Genomic DNA, 16,506 nt, shown 5'->3' on the forward strand with positions numbered 1-16,506 from the left:
ATTATACAGTATATCAGTTGATTAAAAAAAACTGACGGTGTGCCTTGGCAATTTTAAAATCTTGTTTAGTGTGCCACAAGTTTAAAAAGGTTGAAAATCACTGCTCTATACTATCGTATATATTTACTAAGCGTCACAGCTTTTTGGCGTATCTGGCTGCACTGTTTAAGAGTGCAATAATATTAACTGCAAAACCAGGCGTATTTTATATATATACCCCAATATCTCTCTCTTATGTCTTTATATACAGTATCCTAAAGTTACATAATTTCTTCAGACATACAGTAAATGAGCTTTATTTATTTCTTTATAAATGTTGTTTTGTTTTTACATTTTTGAATATTTGTGCAGATATAGTTTTTGGGACTGCCAGTGAAACTTTATAAAATGACCCCCCTGCAACCTCTTGCCCTTCAATTTCCCAAGAAAGCGGATGAGCTGTGATTATATTGTAACATGATTTCTCTCTACCTCAGAGGTATTCTGGGTTTTGGCTCTGAAGCTTATTATAGTTTCACTTCAAAAGCGTACGAGCAAACCTTGCTATGGGCAAGAACAGGGAGATAAGTCCCCTGTATAAAACATTCAGACAGATAAACAAAGAAGAACTTAAAGTTCTGGATTTCTTCAATAACAAGGAATTAATGTATAGGGTGATCACTAGAACTGCCGGGTTTATTACATTATTCATCTATTTGTATACAAGTTTACTCACATTCTATGTGCCTAACAGCAACACCCAGGGTGATAACATTTCACAAGAAATTGAGGCATGCACTGGTCGAGAAGCTAGTGCCTGTACAGGTCACTTACCAAAATATACACCAACAAACTTAAATGGAAGTTCGACACAGTATTTTCAATCCACATTCCCGAATGATAAAAATATAATTTGTAAAACATTTATTCATTTTTAAGCTGCCTTCCGGTGGAAATACAGAACATGATCACTTTAAAAGAAGTAGCTTCTATTGAGGGGTCTATTTACTAAGCCTTGGGGAGAAATAAAGTGGAGAGAGATAACGTACCATCCAATCAGCTCCTAACTGTTTAAGGCTGGGTTTGAAAAAAATTACAGTTAGGAGCTGATTGGCTGGTACTTTATCTCCATCCGCTGTATCTCTATCAAAGGCTTAGTAAATAGACCCCTAAGAGAGGGGATACGGTCAACATCCTGCTGGACGGGATCCCGGCGGTCGAAATACCGACGCCGGAATCCCGACGGCCACAATCCCGACCGCCACAATCCCGACCGCCACAATCCCGACATATTCTCCCTCCGTGGGTGTCCACGACACCCATAGAGGGAGAATATAATAGTGTGCCGAGCGTAGCGAGGCACCGTGCCCGCAGAGCGGCGAGCGAAGCGAGCCCGCAAGGGGCTGCGTTCCGCTCGCCACCCCTGTCGGGATTGTGTGGTCGGGATTCCAGCGTCAGTATTTCGACCTCCGGGATCCCGTCCAGCGGGATACCGTACTGATCCCTTAGAGAGAAAGCCATACTTCTCAATGGGCCTGATTCAGATGCGGATGGAGGTGCTGCACATACAGTAGCGCAAAGTATCAATGGTTTTTTACTTTTTGCTTGTGCACAACCCGTACTATGGGTCAGTGATTGACAGAATGCTGCCATTTGGGGGCAGCGAGGGGGCGATGATTGCCGCTGTTTCCTAAAACAGAGACAAGTTGCCTCAGTTTTGGTGGAGTGGCGAGGCCAGGATCTCCGTAGGAAGATGGATATTCCCTAGACTCTTTGTTGGATCTGCAGTGGCTGTCTTGCATGACCCCATGGGTCCTGCAGCTGGCCGATGATGTCACAGGTGTCCTAAGCTGCACCTGCTTATATCAGATGTCTCCTGCTGCATTAACATATAAGTGCTATCGCTGCTGCTGTCATGTAAGCAACAATGATAGCACCTCCCACCACATCTGAATCAGCCCCTGAGGAAAAAGACGAAAGAGCGCTGCCATGAGCTGGAGCAGTGGAGGCTATAACTTAAAGATGCAACAATACCTGCCTCTAACACAAAAGGGTTGCTGGGTTCCAAAGTGACAGCCAGGAAGAATGGTGCTATTAGCACCCTGGAATGTTCTGTACATTGCAGAAGAGGTTGCAGCACAAGTATTCTGTAAAAAACTGCAGAAAAAATTACCTAACAGGCCCATGACACTCTTGAGGCTCAGGCTGGCCTTCTGTGGATTAAAGTTTCTAGTGTCATTCTTCAGTATGAGTGCAGAATGTGCAGAACAGTATGGGTAATCTAGATCAGTGCTTGCAGAGTAAAATGAAACCTTCAGACAGAAGACAAGTTATGTAGCAAAGCCTGGAGGTCTGAGCTCTTCTCTTCACTTTGCTTACTGCGTTCATAGCACTGAATGAAGATAAAGCGAATTACAGAAAAGATGACGTCAAGTGCATTTGTCACAAGTTAGTGGATTTCTCATCAGACAACTCATTTTTAAGCAAGGGCAAAAAAAAAAAAGTCAAAAAAAAAATTAAATTAAATATTTGTCTTACCAATCTCTATTTATCCAGGAGAGGATCTGTCGCTTGAGAAATCAGCGTGCCGATCAGGCAGTTTTGCATACTAGTCACGCATACTAAACAGACTTAGCGCAGTAAGAAATATTCTCTTTGGGTGGCATATTATTCTGCAGTTGCTAGAACATGGGGCTACGATAAGAACATGGGCTACAATAAGAGGTGTGCTAGTGATGAGTTAGAAGTAAATTGATCACTTATGTGATAATTGCGATGGGCATCGCGATTAGCTCCAGCCTGCTGAAGAGGGACTGCAAGAACCTTCTCTGACAGGGGTGCTCCATTGGGGTAACTGGGCTAATGCCATCAGAAGATGGTATTAGCTAATGCAAGTAAGCTACAAAAAGTGAACTGTCCCCTAGAAAACTATTAGGTTGGCTCATGCAAGGGCTGGAGATCAGAAAGTAGATTTCGCCAATATCTCCTGCTTTTCATCTTGTCGAATATTGGCAGACCTATAGTTAGTATAGGTTGTAGCAGTGTGAGATGGAGGTCAGTTCACATGATTGATCATTTAACCAGGCCTTTAGTTTATTAACCAGGCAGAACAGGTTTGCAAGATGACACAGGGTTAATGCAGCAAGTATGTTCAATAAGTACATAGCACAGATATAATGGATGTACCAGATCCAGCCAGGAACGTATAGGGGTACACAGGTGGTGTGCAGACAAATGGGAGCACACACCTCTGTGTATACATATAGTGGTGGGCAGTAAAGGACAGTATGCACACACTGGCTCATATACAGCGATATAGTGGTGGTGGTGGTGGTGGTGGTGCATTGATACTAGCAAAGTCACTGACTTCTGTAATCTCCTCCCATACTCCAACATGGAGACTCTCTGGGGCATGTCCTTTCATTATAGAGCTTGAAGCTACATAAGGTCAGATGTTGCGCCTCTGGTACTCAGGGTTCCTAGCACTGCCAAACAGAGACGGCAGGGGTCACTTTCTATCAGCATTAAATACTAGTGATAGCTAATTCTGATACTTTCCATTCCAAATGTTATAAAAACAGAATTACAGTAGCTCAATAAATATGCCCCATAGACTTATGCTAACAGCAGTCCCTGTTATTGCTCTGTACTACAATGGAAAGTTCTGGTGAAAAACAGGACTGGTGTGGTAGGGACAGAGATTGTCCGGCATATTATTAACAGGGCAGGAGATATTGTTACATTGGTTGGCTCCAAAATGTTGTATATGGAGGGTGCTAGCAAATAGCAATGCTAGTCCAGCCATGAGACTTACACTGTGTTGGACACACCTGGCTCTTAATCTTATCATGCGTTTGTCCCGGTGCATACTAAAAATATCAGAGCAGGAGCTGATAGACTGGCATTCCGGGCCCACCTTTGTTTCCGACTTGCAGAGGTGGTAGTTTTGTCACAGTACCTGGGCTCTCTACAGTAAGTGTCATTCCCCAGGGGGAGGGCAATTTTTTGTTGACCAAATTTTGAATAAAGATGAAACATTGAGGTTAGAAGTCCTTTTTAAGCAGTGCCAATGTAATCTCATAAATATCGATTCAGCCCCCAAAAATGTGTGCCCTCACTGTGAGCACACAATAGGCACACTTTAAACACCAGCACAACTATTCTCTTTGAAAGTGAAAGTGATTGAGAATCGTTATTTTTCCACTGTTCAAAGAAACCATTTCTTTATCTTCCTTGTTACCAAATGGACATTCAAGTAGAATAATATTCTCTCGGCAGGATCAGGAGATCATATGAGAAAACTCACTGACTAACACTGTGGTGTGGGTGTCAGGAAAAGTGTTGCTCTCTGCATCCTAAGATGAAAAAGATTTCAAAGAGAAACTTTTCCCTCCGACTGTCGGCTTTGAATTGGATTGTAAGGGGAAAAAAAAAGAAAAAGACTGTGAACTGTGAATTGAGACAGCTCTGAAAGAGAACAAATTAATGAGCTTGCCGACTTCTTGCTTGGTGAAACACAGGTCTGAACTGTGCTTCTGAGACAGAATGTTTTTGCTTGACTGTCAGCCAATAATCTAGCGAGTGTTTAAATGCTGGTCACTGAAGTCAAAGGAAACAGATAAACAAAAGCTGGACAGAGCATGAGACTGGAAAATGATTTAAGTGTTCCTTTCAGACACTGTGGTGGCAACTTTCATGGGCTGAATCTAGGTAGGTTAAGCCCACAAAATGGCTACTTCCACAGCATATAGTGTAATTGAACAAAAAGTACATTATTTCTCAGTCTCTAGTTTCTAATAAATTGGTAGAAGTTATTCCATACCAGCCATCAGCATACCTCCCAATTATTTTGGCAAGACAGATGCTTCTTGGGTACCATCCCACATGTGTGCCACATCAAAACACTAAAAAGAGAGGCTGGGTTGGGTCCAAACTGATGTGGAAGGGCTTGACACAAATAGGGATGTAGAATATTGGAAATGGCTTTACAAGAAAGTTGCATGGTTAGAAGTTGTGTCTGGGTGCTCCCTCTCTGCCTGCGCCAGGCAATCATAGATTGGGTTTGGGTCACACATGACCTGGCCAATAGGGGATTCCTTCTTAGCTTCAGTAACCACCTGTTACTGACTCCACCCACTGCGCAGTCAGCAGGTGTGTTGTTGCCACCACCAGGCTTCTACTATATGACACCTGTAACCACATGTTGCTCATGGTCATGCCGCCGGCACCTGTACTGCTTGCTGCTGTATATGCTTCAACATGCCTCTGCCACATCTCCTGACTGGCATCGGTTGACCCCCACTGGTCACTGAGTTGGACCAGGCCCTACACGGTAGCTGGCAGAGGGCGGAGCTTGGAGATGCTGGGCTCACCACAGGACAGCTGATCATACTGAAGGCTCCCTGCACAGCTTTCTCTGCCTAGGGGCAAAGAAAGCTGTGCAGAAGTACCAAATCAATAGTGTGCCCTGTGATTATGCCAGCTGAGGCTGACGTAACTATCATAGGGCTCACTGCTGGTTTTTTTTTGGTAAGTTCAGTCAGATCGCATTTCCCATTATAAGTATGGGAAATGCGATTTTGGGGCCTAAATCAGACCTGATCGCTAGGCTGCATTTTCGTACAGCCTGTGATCAGGTCTAAACTGCGCATGCATGTGCACCACAATGCGCAGGCACGTTGCACGGGTACAAAGCGGATCGCCGCTCAGCGATGGGTTTGTGCGAAAAATCCATTCGCATGGGCGTTCGCAAGGAGATTGACAGGAAGAAGCCATTTGTCGGTGTCAACTGACCATTTTCTGGGAGTGGCGTGTCCATGCGTTTGCAGGGAGGGTTCCAGACGTCAATTCCGGTCACGGACAGGCTGAAGTGTTCGCAGCAGCTGAGTACGTCCTGGGCTGGGCAGAGACTGCACAAAATCTGTTTGTACAGCTCTGCTACCAGAGCCGGATTAACGGGGGGGCTCCGGGGTTAAGTACCCCGGGGCCCCCTGTCAGAAAAGGGCCCCCCTCCACTCACCGAAGATCAGATCTCTAATCCGATCTGATCAGCGGCACTGCACTGCGGGGCATTGCGCTCCCCTCCCCACTGCAGAGCTTACTGAGCGATGGCTCAGCGCAGTGCACGCAGGGGCCTGGCCACCGATCCATCCTCACTGATGATTCTTTAGGACAGTGGTTCTCAAACTCGGTCCTCAGGACCCCACACAGTGCATGTTTTGCAGGTAACCCAGCAGGTGCACAGGTGTATTAATTACTCACTGACACATTTTAAAAGGTCCACAGGTGGAGCTAATTATGTCACTTGCGATTCTACGAGGAGACCTGCAAAACATGCACTGTGTGGGGTCCTGAGGACCGAGTTTGAGAACCTGTGCTTTAGGAGAAGGAGAGGGACGAGACAGTGTGGAGCGCAGGCAGCTGTGTCAGTAACGCACAGCTGCCTGTTCATCACATTGACAAAGAGGCTGGCTGGCTGACTGTAGGGGGAGCTGCAGCGTCAGCCCCTCCTAGGCAGTCCCGTGTGAGACCTGCTGACCCGGGGTTGCTGAGTTGTGTGTTCCGGAGCCGCTCTGCCTTGGGGAGACAGGTGTGTGTGTTGTCTCGCGGGGGAAGGGGAATGGGGGAGAGGGGGGGCGATCTTTAATAAATTATGACAGCTTAATTTATTTTGTATGTGTGCTGTGTGGTTAATGTGTATGTGGTGTACTGTACTATGTATGCGTGTGTGCAATGCGTATGGTGAGAATATGTCTATATGCTGTGCTATGTATATGTATGTGTGTGGGGTGTGCTATGTATTTGTGTGCACTGTATGTGTGGCGTGCTGTGTGTGCAATGTGTATGGTGTACTATGTACGTGTATAGTGTAATATGTGTATGTGCAATGTGTTGGAGTATGGTGTGCTAACCCTAGCGAGTGACCAGGTCTGAATTAGGTCCTTGGTTACTAAAAAAAAAAAGAAGACATCTCAAGGGTTTGGAGCAGATTTTCACGAAAATTGCTCCAAAAGCCCTTTAATGCCTTCAGTTGAAACTAGAGCTGTGCGGCAGGCACTTTTTCGTGTTTTGGTTTTGGCTCTAATTCCATTTTCGTGTTTTGGTTTTGGCTTGGTTTTGACAAAACCACCCTTTCGTGTTTTGGTTTTGGTTTTGGTTTGGGATCTGGATGATTTTTGAAGAAAAAAAACATAAAAACAGCTAAAATCACAGAATTTGGGGGTAATTTTGCTCCTACAGTATTATTAACCTCAATATCAATCATTTCCAATCATTTCCAGTCTATTCTGAACACCTCACACCTCACAAAATTGTTTTTAGGCCTAAAAGTTGCACCGAGGTGGCTGTATGACTAAGCTAAGCAGTGCCCATTTAGGAGTGGCACTGCAGTTGCAGACAAGATGGCACTATTCAAAAACTAGTCCCCAATGATGTCCCCACATGATGCAAAGAAGAAAAAGAGGTGCAATTAGGTAGCTGGATTGCCAAGCTAAGCGACACAAGTGTGTGGCACAAACACCTGGCCCATCTAGGAGTGGAACTGCAGTTACAGACAGGATGGCAGATTTAAAAAATATGCCCCAAATGGCACATGAAGCAAAGAAGAAAAAGAGGTGCAATGAGGTAGCTGTATGACTAAGCTAAGTGACACAAGTCTGCGGCACAAACACCTGGCCCATCTAGGAGTGGCACTGCAGTTACAGACAGGATGGCACTTAAAAAAAACTGGACAGGATGGCAGATTTAAAAAATAGGCCCCAAACAGCACATGAGGTGCAATAAGGTAGCCGGATGGCCAAGCTAAGCGACACAAGTGTGCGGCACAAACACCTGGCCCATCTAGAAGTGGCACTGCAGTTACAGACAGGAAAAACTAGTCCCCAAACAGCACACGATGCAAAGAAGAAAAAGAGGTGCAAGATGGAATTGTCCTTGGATCCTCCCACCCATCCTTATGTTGTATAAACAGTACATGCACACTTTAACAAACCAATCATTTCAGCAACAGGGTCTGCCACACGACTGTGGCTGAAATGACTGGTTGGTTTGGGCCCCCACCAAAAAAGAAGCAATCAATCTCTCCTTGCACAAACTGACTCTACAGAGGCAAGATGTCCACCTCATCATCCTCCTCCTCCTATTCCTCACCCCTTTCACAGTGTACATCCTCCTCACTGAGTATTAATTCGTCCCCACTGGAATCCACCATCACAGGTCCCTGTGTACTTTCTGGAGGCTATTGCTGGTAAAGGTCTTCCCGGAGGACTTTATAATTAATTTTGATCAACATCATCTTCTCCACATTTAGTGGAAGTAACCTCCTACGCCGATCGCTGACAAGGTTACCGGCTGCACCAAACACTCTTTCGGAGTACACACTGGAGGGGGGGCAACTTAGGTAAAATAAAGCGAGTTTGTGCAAGGGCCTCCAAATTGCCTCTTTTTCATGCCAGTATATGTACGGACTGTCTGACATGCCTACTTGGATGCTGTCACTTATATAATTCTCCACCATTCTTTCAATGGTGACAGAATCATATGCAGTGACAGTAGACATGTCGGTAATCGTTGGCAGGTCCTTCAGTCCGGACCAGATGTCAGCTTTCGCTCCTGACTGCCCCTCATCACCGCCAGTGGATGGGCTTATCCTTTTCCTTGCAGCCCCAGTGGCGGAGGAGGTGTTGATCGGTCACGTTCCGCTTGAGTTGACAATTTACTAACCAGCAAGTCTTTGCACCTCTGCACACTTGTGTCTGCTGGAAAGAGAGATACAACGTAGGCTTTAAACCTAGGATCGAGCACGGTGTCCAAAATGTAGTGCTCTGATTGCAACAGATTGACCACCCTTGAATCCTGGCAAAGCAAATGAAGGGCTCCATCCACAAGTCCCACATACTTTGCGGAATCGCTTCATCTTAGCTCCTCCTTCAATTTATCCAGCTGCTTCTGCAAAAGCCTGATGAGGGGAATGACCTGACTCAAGCCTGCAGTGTCTGAACTGACTTCACGTGTGGCAAGTTCAAAGGGTTGGAGAACCTTGCACAAGACGGAAATCATTCTCCACTGCGCTTGAATCAGGTGCATTACCCCTCCTTTGCCTATATCGTAGGTGGCTGTATAGGCTTGAATGGCCTTTTGCTGCTCCTCCATCCTCTGAAGCATATGGGTGGTCATTCCGAGTTGATCGCAGCCAGCAACTTTTTGCTGCTGCTGCGATCAACTAGTACATGCCTATGGGGGAGTGTATTTTAGCTTAGCAGGGCTGCGCTCGCCCTGCTAAGCTAAAAAAATGTAATGCAAAAGAAGACCAGGCCTATACATACTTACCCTGTGCGACAACCCCTGCGATGCTGGAGCCATCTTTGACGTCAGACATCTGCCCTCCGTTCTTCTGGACACGCCTGCATTTTACTCACCACTCCCCGAAAACGGCTCCAAGCGGTGCGGATCCGCTCCTGCACGCCTCCTTCCTGAAATCTTCTTAGCGGTCTGCTCTGCGACCGCTTTCTTTGTAAGTCGCGACGTAAACCGGCGACCCCTGTCGCCGGACAACGTCGCGCGCACGCACAGCGGCCGCCGTGCATGCACATTCCGCACCCGTTCGCACCACAGCGATAAACCGCTGCGTGCAAACGGGTCGGGATGACCCCCATAGAGTGTTGAATTCCACTTCGTTACCACCTCTTGCTTCAATTGATGGTGGGGCAGGTTCAGGAGTGTTTGTTGGCGCTCCAGTCTTCGGCACGCAGTGGCAGAATGCCGAAAGTGGCCCGAAATTTTTCGGTCCACCGACAGAATCTCCTGCACACTCCTCTCATTTTTCAAAAAATTCTGCACCACCAAATTAATTGTATGTGCAAAACATGGGACATGCTGGAATTTGCCCAGATGTAATGCACGCACAATATTTATGGCGTTGTCCGATATCACAAATCCTCAGGAGAGTCCAATTGGGGTAAGCCATTCTGCGATGATCTTTCTCAGTTTCCGTAAGAGGTTGTCAGCTGTGTGCCTCTTATGGAAAGCGGTGATACATAGCGTAGCCTGTTCAGGAGCGAGTTTGCGTTTGCAAAATGCTGCTACTGGTGCCGCTGCTGTTGTTGCTGCGGGAGGCCATACATCTACCCAGTGGGCTGTTACAGTCATATAGTCCTTAGTCTGCCCTGTTCCACTTGTCCACATGTCCGTGGTTAAGTGGACACTGGAAATAACCGCATTTTGTAGGACACTAGTGACTCTTTTTCTGACGTCTGTGTACATTCTCGGTATTGTCTGCCTAGAGAAGTGGAACCTAGATGGGATTTGATACCGGGGACACACTATCTCCATCAAATCTCTAAGTGCTACTGAACTAATGGTGGATACCGGACGCACCTCTAACACCAACATAGCTGTCAAGGTCTCAGTTATCTGCTTTGCAAATGGATGACTGCTGTCATATTTCATCTTCCTCACAAAGGACTGTTGGACAGCCAATTGCTTACTTGAAGTAGTACAAGTGGTCTTCCGACTTCCCCTCTGGGATGACAATCGACTCCCAGCAGCAACAACAGCAGCGGCAGCAACAGCAGCAGTAGGCGTACCACTCAAGGATCCTCCGGAGGAATCTCAGTTAGGAGAGGACTCCTCAGTCTTGCCAGTGACATGGCCTGCAGGACTACTGACGTTCGAGACTGAGGAGGAAGTTGACGTTGAGGGAGTTGGTGGTGTGGCTTGCAGGAGCTTGGGTACAAGAGGAAGAAGGGATTTAGGTGTCAGTGGACTGCTTACGCTCTTACCCAAAGTTTCACAACTTGACACTGACTTCTGATGAATGCGCAGCAGGTGACGTATAAGGGAAGATGTTCCTAGATTGTTAACGTCCTTACTCCTACTTATTGCAGATTGACAGAGGCATTTGTGGAGAAATAATTCCACACCTAAGAGGTGGCTTTTTTTGTATTTTGCCCAGGCATTACAATGGGCTTATTCATCCCATGGATAAAAGGTGTCTTCCCCCGTGCCTGATTTAAACAAACCACATCACCATCAGAATCCTCCTCGTCAACTTTCTCTTCAGTGCCAGCAACACCCATATCCTCATCCTGGTGTACTTCAACAGTGACATCTTCAATTTGAATATCAGAAACTGGACTGTGGGTGCTACTTTCAGCACTTGCAGAGGGCGTGCAAATGGTGGAAGGAGCCACCTCTTCCTGACCAGTGTTGGGAAGGTCAGGCATCGTAACCGCCGATACACTTTGACTCTCCTTGGACATTTGTGATACCATCTCAGAGCGACAGTTCTTTTCTGTGCTCTTTCCAGCTTAACTCTTTTAATTTTTCTAGCGGGAGGATGAGGGCTTCCATCGTCATGTGAAGCTGAACCACTAGCCATGAATATAGGCCAGGGTCTCAGCCGTTCCTTGCCACTCCGTGTTGTAAATGGCATATTGGCAAGTTTACGTTTCTCCTCAGACGATTTAAGTTTCTTTTTTTGGTTCTTTTTACTGAACTTTGGCTTTTTAGATTTTACATGCCCACTACTATCACATTGGGCATCGGCCTTGGCAAACGACGTTGATGGCATTTCATCATCTATGTCATGGCTAGTGGCAGCAGCTTCAGCACTAGGAGGAAGTGGTTCTTCTTGATCTATCCCTATTTTCTCCTCAAAATTTTTGTTCTCCATTATTTTTTGGGAATTATATGAGACAATATGCGGCACAGGAATGACTGGAATGACTGATGAGACAGGACACTACCACTGGTCTGATGCAGCACAACAGGTTGTTGTTATAATTGTTATACTGCAGCAGTGGATATATAGCAGCAGCGTATATCGTCACTGGAATTACTGATAACAAAGGACACTACCACTGGTCTGATGCAGCACAACAGGTTGTTCTTTTAATTGTAATACTGCAGCAGTGGACATATATCAGCAGCGTATATCGTCACTGGAATGACTGATGAGACAGGACACTACCACTGGTCTGATGCAGCACAACAGGTTGTTGTTATAATTATTATACTGCATCAGTGGACATATAGCAGCAACGTATATCATCACTGGAATTACTGATGACACAGGACACTACCACTGGTCTGATGCAGCACAACAGGTTGTTCTTTTAATTGTAATACTGCAGCAGTGGACATATATCAGCAGCGTATATCGTCACTGGAATGACTGATGAGACAGGACACTACCACTGGTCTGATGCAGCACAACAGGTTGTTGTTATAATTATTATACTGCATCAGTGGACATATAGCAGCAACGTATATCATCACTGGAATTACTGATGACACAGGACACTACCACTGGTCTGATGCAGCACAACAGGTTGTTGTTATAATTATTATACTGCAGCAGTGGACATATAGCAGCAGCGTATATCGTCACTGGAATGACTGATGACACAGGACACTACCACTGGTCTGATGCAGCACAACAGGTTGTTGTTATAATTATTATACTGCAGCAGTGGACATATAGCAGCAGCGTATATCGTCACTGGAATTACTGATGACACAGGACACTACCACTGGTATGATGCAGCACAACAGGTTGTTGTTATAATTGTTATACTGCAGCAGTGGATATATAGCAGCAGCATATATCGTCACTGGAATTACTGATGACACAGGACACTACCACTGGTCTGATGCAGCACAACTGGTTGTTGTTTTAATTGTTATACTGCAGTAGTGGACATATAGCAGTAGCGTATATCATCACTGGAAATACTGATGACACAGGACACTACCACTGGTCTGCACAACACAGCACCACTTATACAGCTACACTAGATATATGGCAGCAGAGAACACCAACACTGTGACTGCCTGGACTGATGCGGCACAATACACTGAGTGACTACACTGGACTGGACTGAGCAGCACAACAATTGCCACCCCACTTTCTCGCCCCAACACACAGACACTGAACACTGAGGACACGTCCTCTCTATACACTCTCCGAGACTGGAGTGAAAATGGCCGCGACGCGCGGCTCCTAATGTGGAATCCAAATCTCGCGAGAATCCGACAGCGGGATGATTACGTTTTGCTGCGTTCGGGTTTCCTAGTCAGGAGGGAAAATCCGAGCCGGACTCGGATCCGGGCTCGGAAGGCAGAGTTCGGTTGGGTTCGGTTCTCTGAGAACCGAACCTGCTCATCTCTAGTTGAAACTAAAATAATGTGAAAACCCTTTTCACATTATTTTAGTAAAAAAAATGTTAATAAACATGCCCCTAATACTTAATTATTTCAAGATTCAGAAATAGGTATATATGATCATTCATCAGTGGTACAGCCTCACTCTATATATGAAACAGAGCAGTAATGTAGGCAGCAACAGTATTATACTGTATGTCCTAGATAATTATTCATCCGTGTGTGATAGAATTGTACAACTTAAACAGGTGTACTTTCAGTTCTGCATCAGGCCCAATATGAAACAAAATAAATCTGTGCACAATTATTTATGTCTACATTTTTAACTGAAGAAAAAAATTAAGGGTCTGTTTATGGAAATATGGTCTAACAATGATTGACAAAGTGATATAAAATATTTTATCACAGCAAATTTTTTATTTTTTATTCTTAAGATTGCTGGGCAATTCTGAGCTGCTTCAGTGATACCAAACCAGAACAGTAAACGTTTACTTACTGCTTTGCGGGGCCAGTCTCTGACAATGGCCTTCACTCCAATGAGGTTGGAGAAGCTATTGCTGCTGCTTACACGAAAGCATCAGTGAGAGCTCTGACAGGGCAGCAACCAGGGGTGGGTGGGGGGTGTCACGCACTAATGGGGCATGCGCCACGGGTGCAGGATTTGAGGGGGCGCTGAGAAGTTAAGTTACAGAGGAGTAGATCCCCCCACCTTCCCCCAGCAGTGCTGTGTTGCTCCAGTGAGACAGACGCCGGCTCCTGGTGCAGTGTCTCTGACCCACTTGTCTGCCCACAGCTGGCTCCGACGCTGTGTGGGTGAGCTCCAGTACCTGGGACCTGTCCTATGTAGGCTACTGTCCTAAAGTCTATTCTTTGCCATGCAGTGCTGCGACTAGCATGCGGTGCACCGTGCAAGCTATAGAAGCGAGCTCTGGGTGCTGTGTTTTTCAGCAGGCTATGATCCCGGCTGCCAGCTACCTACCACTGAGAGGACACGCTGCCCCAGGCTTTTGCTTGTTAACAGGTACAGTCATCGATGTTATAGAAAGCAAAGGCTCACTTTGCTAGCTATCCACTTGAAACTAAGAGCCTGGACAACCTACAACTCTCATCGAGTATCACTACAGCAGCTTTGTGGTAAGTTTAAAGACAGACTTTATTATCGGCACTGTGCTCCCAGTTAGCAGTATCAACCTCCGCTTTGCCTCCCAGATGGGGGGTATTTGGTGTAGTTTATAGGGAGATGTAGTTTAGTGATGTAGTGTACCATATAGGGTATGTAGTGTAGTAATGTACTGCAGTATATAGGGGCATGTAGTGCACTGATGTGGTGTAGGATATAAGGGGATGTAGTATAGTAATGTACTGCAGTATATAGGGGCATGTAGTGCACTGATGTGGTGTAGGATATAAGGGGATGTAGTGTAGTAATGTACTGCAGTATATAGGGGCATGTAGTGCACTGATGTGGTGTAAGATATAAGGGGATGTAGTATAGTAATGTACTGCAGTATATAGGGGCATGTAGTGCACTGATGTGGTGTAGGATATAAGGGGATGTAGTATAGTAATGTACTGCAGTATATAGGGGCATGTAGTGCACTGATGTGGTGTAGGATATAAGGGGATGTAGTGTAGTAATGTACTGCAGTATATTATATAGGGGCATGTAGTGCACTGATGTGGTGTAGGATATAAGGGGATGTAGTGTAATAATGTACTGCAGTATATAGGGGCATGTAGTGAACTGATGTGGTGTAGCATATAAGGGGATATACTGTAGTTTAGCTTAAAGGGTATGTAGTGCAGTGCATAGGGGCATGTAGTGTAGTGATGTAGTTCAGCGTGTAGGGGATGTAGTATACTGATGTAGTGTTGTGGATAGGGGAATGTAGTGCAGTGATGAAGTGCAGTGATATAGTATGTATGGGGACACACAGTGGGGCATGCATGTAGTGGTACATGCTGTTGGGGATGCTTGTGAACCTCTTTTTTTTTTAAATTATTTTAGTCTGACATTATTTTGTGTGTGTGTGTGTGTGTGTGTGTGTGGGGGTGACAAAAACCTAGTTTCGGCCATGGATCTGATATGGTAAAACAGCAAGAGGCGTCACACATCCTGCTGCATTAATGATCCGAACTGCATCCTAGGACATGGGATCAGATCATCTCCGACACCATTTGCAGGCTGCCGGCCACCACAGCTGCTACCTAGAGGCCAGGAAATTTCCATTCTCTGATGGAGATCCTGGTCTCTTCCTTTCACTGCAACTGCAGTGACACAAGTCCGTTTGGAGAAATGGAGGTCATCACGAGCCTTTCTCGTCCCCAAATGGCTTCAGACTGTCAATCACTGACAACATGATGCCCCCTTGTGTCCGTCATCACAGGACCTGTTGGTGTATGCGCAAAATGGATCCTGCACGTGTGCAAAGTAACGGTAATTGGTACTTTGCTGCATACAATGCTACTTCAGCCACTTCTGAATAACCCCCAATAAGCAGAAGCACTAATTGGTATGCACTCACACAGTGGCGCTGAAAACCCAGGTTTAAAGTAGAGATGAGCGCCTGAAATTTTTCGGGTTTTGTGTTTTGGTTTTGGGTTCGGTTCCGCGGCCGTGTTTTGGGTTCGAACGCGTTTTGGCAAAACCTCACCGAATTTTTTTTGTCGGATTCGGGTGTGTTTTGGATTCGGGTGTTTTTTTCAAAAAACCCTAAAAAACAGCTTAAATCATAGAATTTGGGGGTAATTTTGATCCCAAAGTATTATTAACCTCAAAAAACATAATTTACACTCATTTTCAGCCTATTCTGAACACATCACACCTCACAATATTATTTTTAGTCCTAAAATTTGCACCGAGGTCGCTGTGTGAGTAAGATAAGCGACCCTAGTGGCCGACACAAACACCGGGCCCATCTAGGAGTGGCACTGCAGTGTCACGCAGGATGTCCCTTCCAAAAAACCCTCCCCAAACAGCACATGACGCAAAGAAAAAAAGAGGCGCAATGAGGTAGCTGACTGTGTGAGAAAGATAAGCGACCCTAGTGGCCGACACAAACACCGGGCCCATCTAGGAGTGGCACTGCAGTGTCACGCAGGATGTCCCTTCCAAAAAACCCTCCCCAAACAGCACATGACGCAAAGAAAAAAAGAGGCGCAATGAGGTAGCTGTGTGAGAAAGATAAGCGACCCTAGTGGCCGACACAAACACCGGGCCCATCTAGGAGTGGCACTGCAGTGTCACGCAGGATGTCCCTTCCAAAAAACCCTCCCCAAACAGCACATGACGCAAAGAAAAAAAGAGGCGCAATGAGGTAGCTGTGTGAGTAAGATTAGCGACCCTAGTGGCCGACACAAACACCG

This window comes from Pseudophryne corroboree, chromosome 3 (assembly GCF_028390025.1).
Source record: "Pseudophryne corroboree isolate aPseCor3 chromosome 3, aPseCor3.hap2, whole genome shotgun sequence".
Taxonomy (NCBI): domain Eukaryota; kingdom Metazoa; phylum Chordata; class Amphibia; order Anura; family Myobatrachidae; genus Pseudophryne; species Pseudophryne corroboree.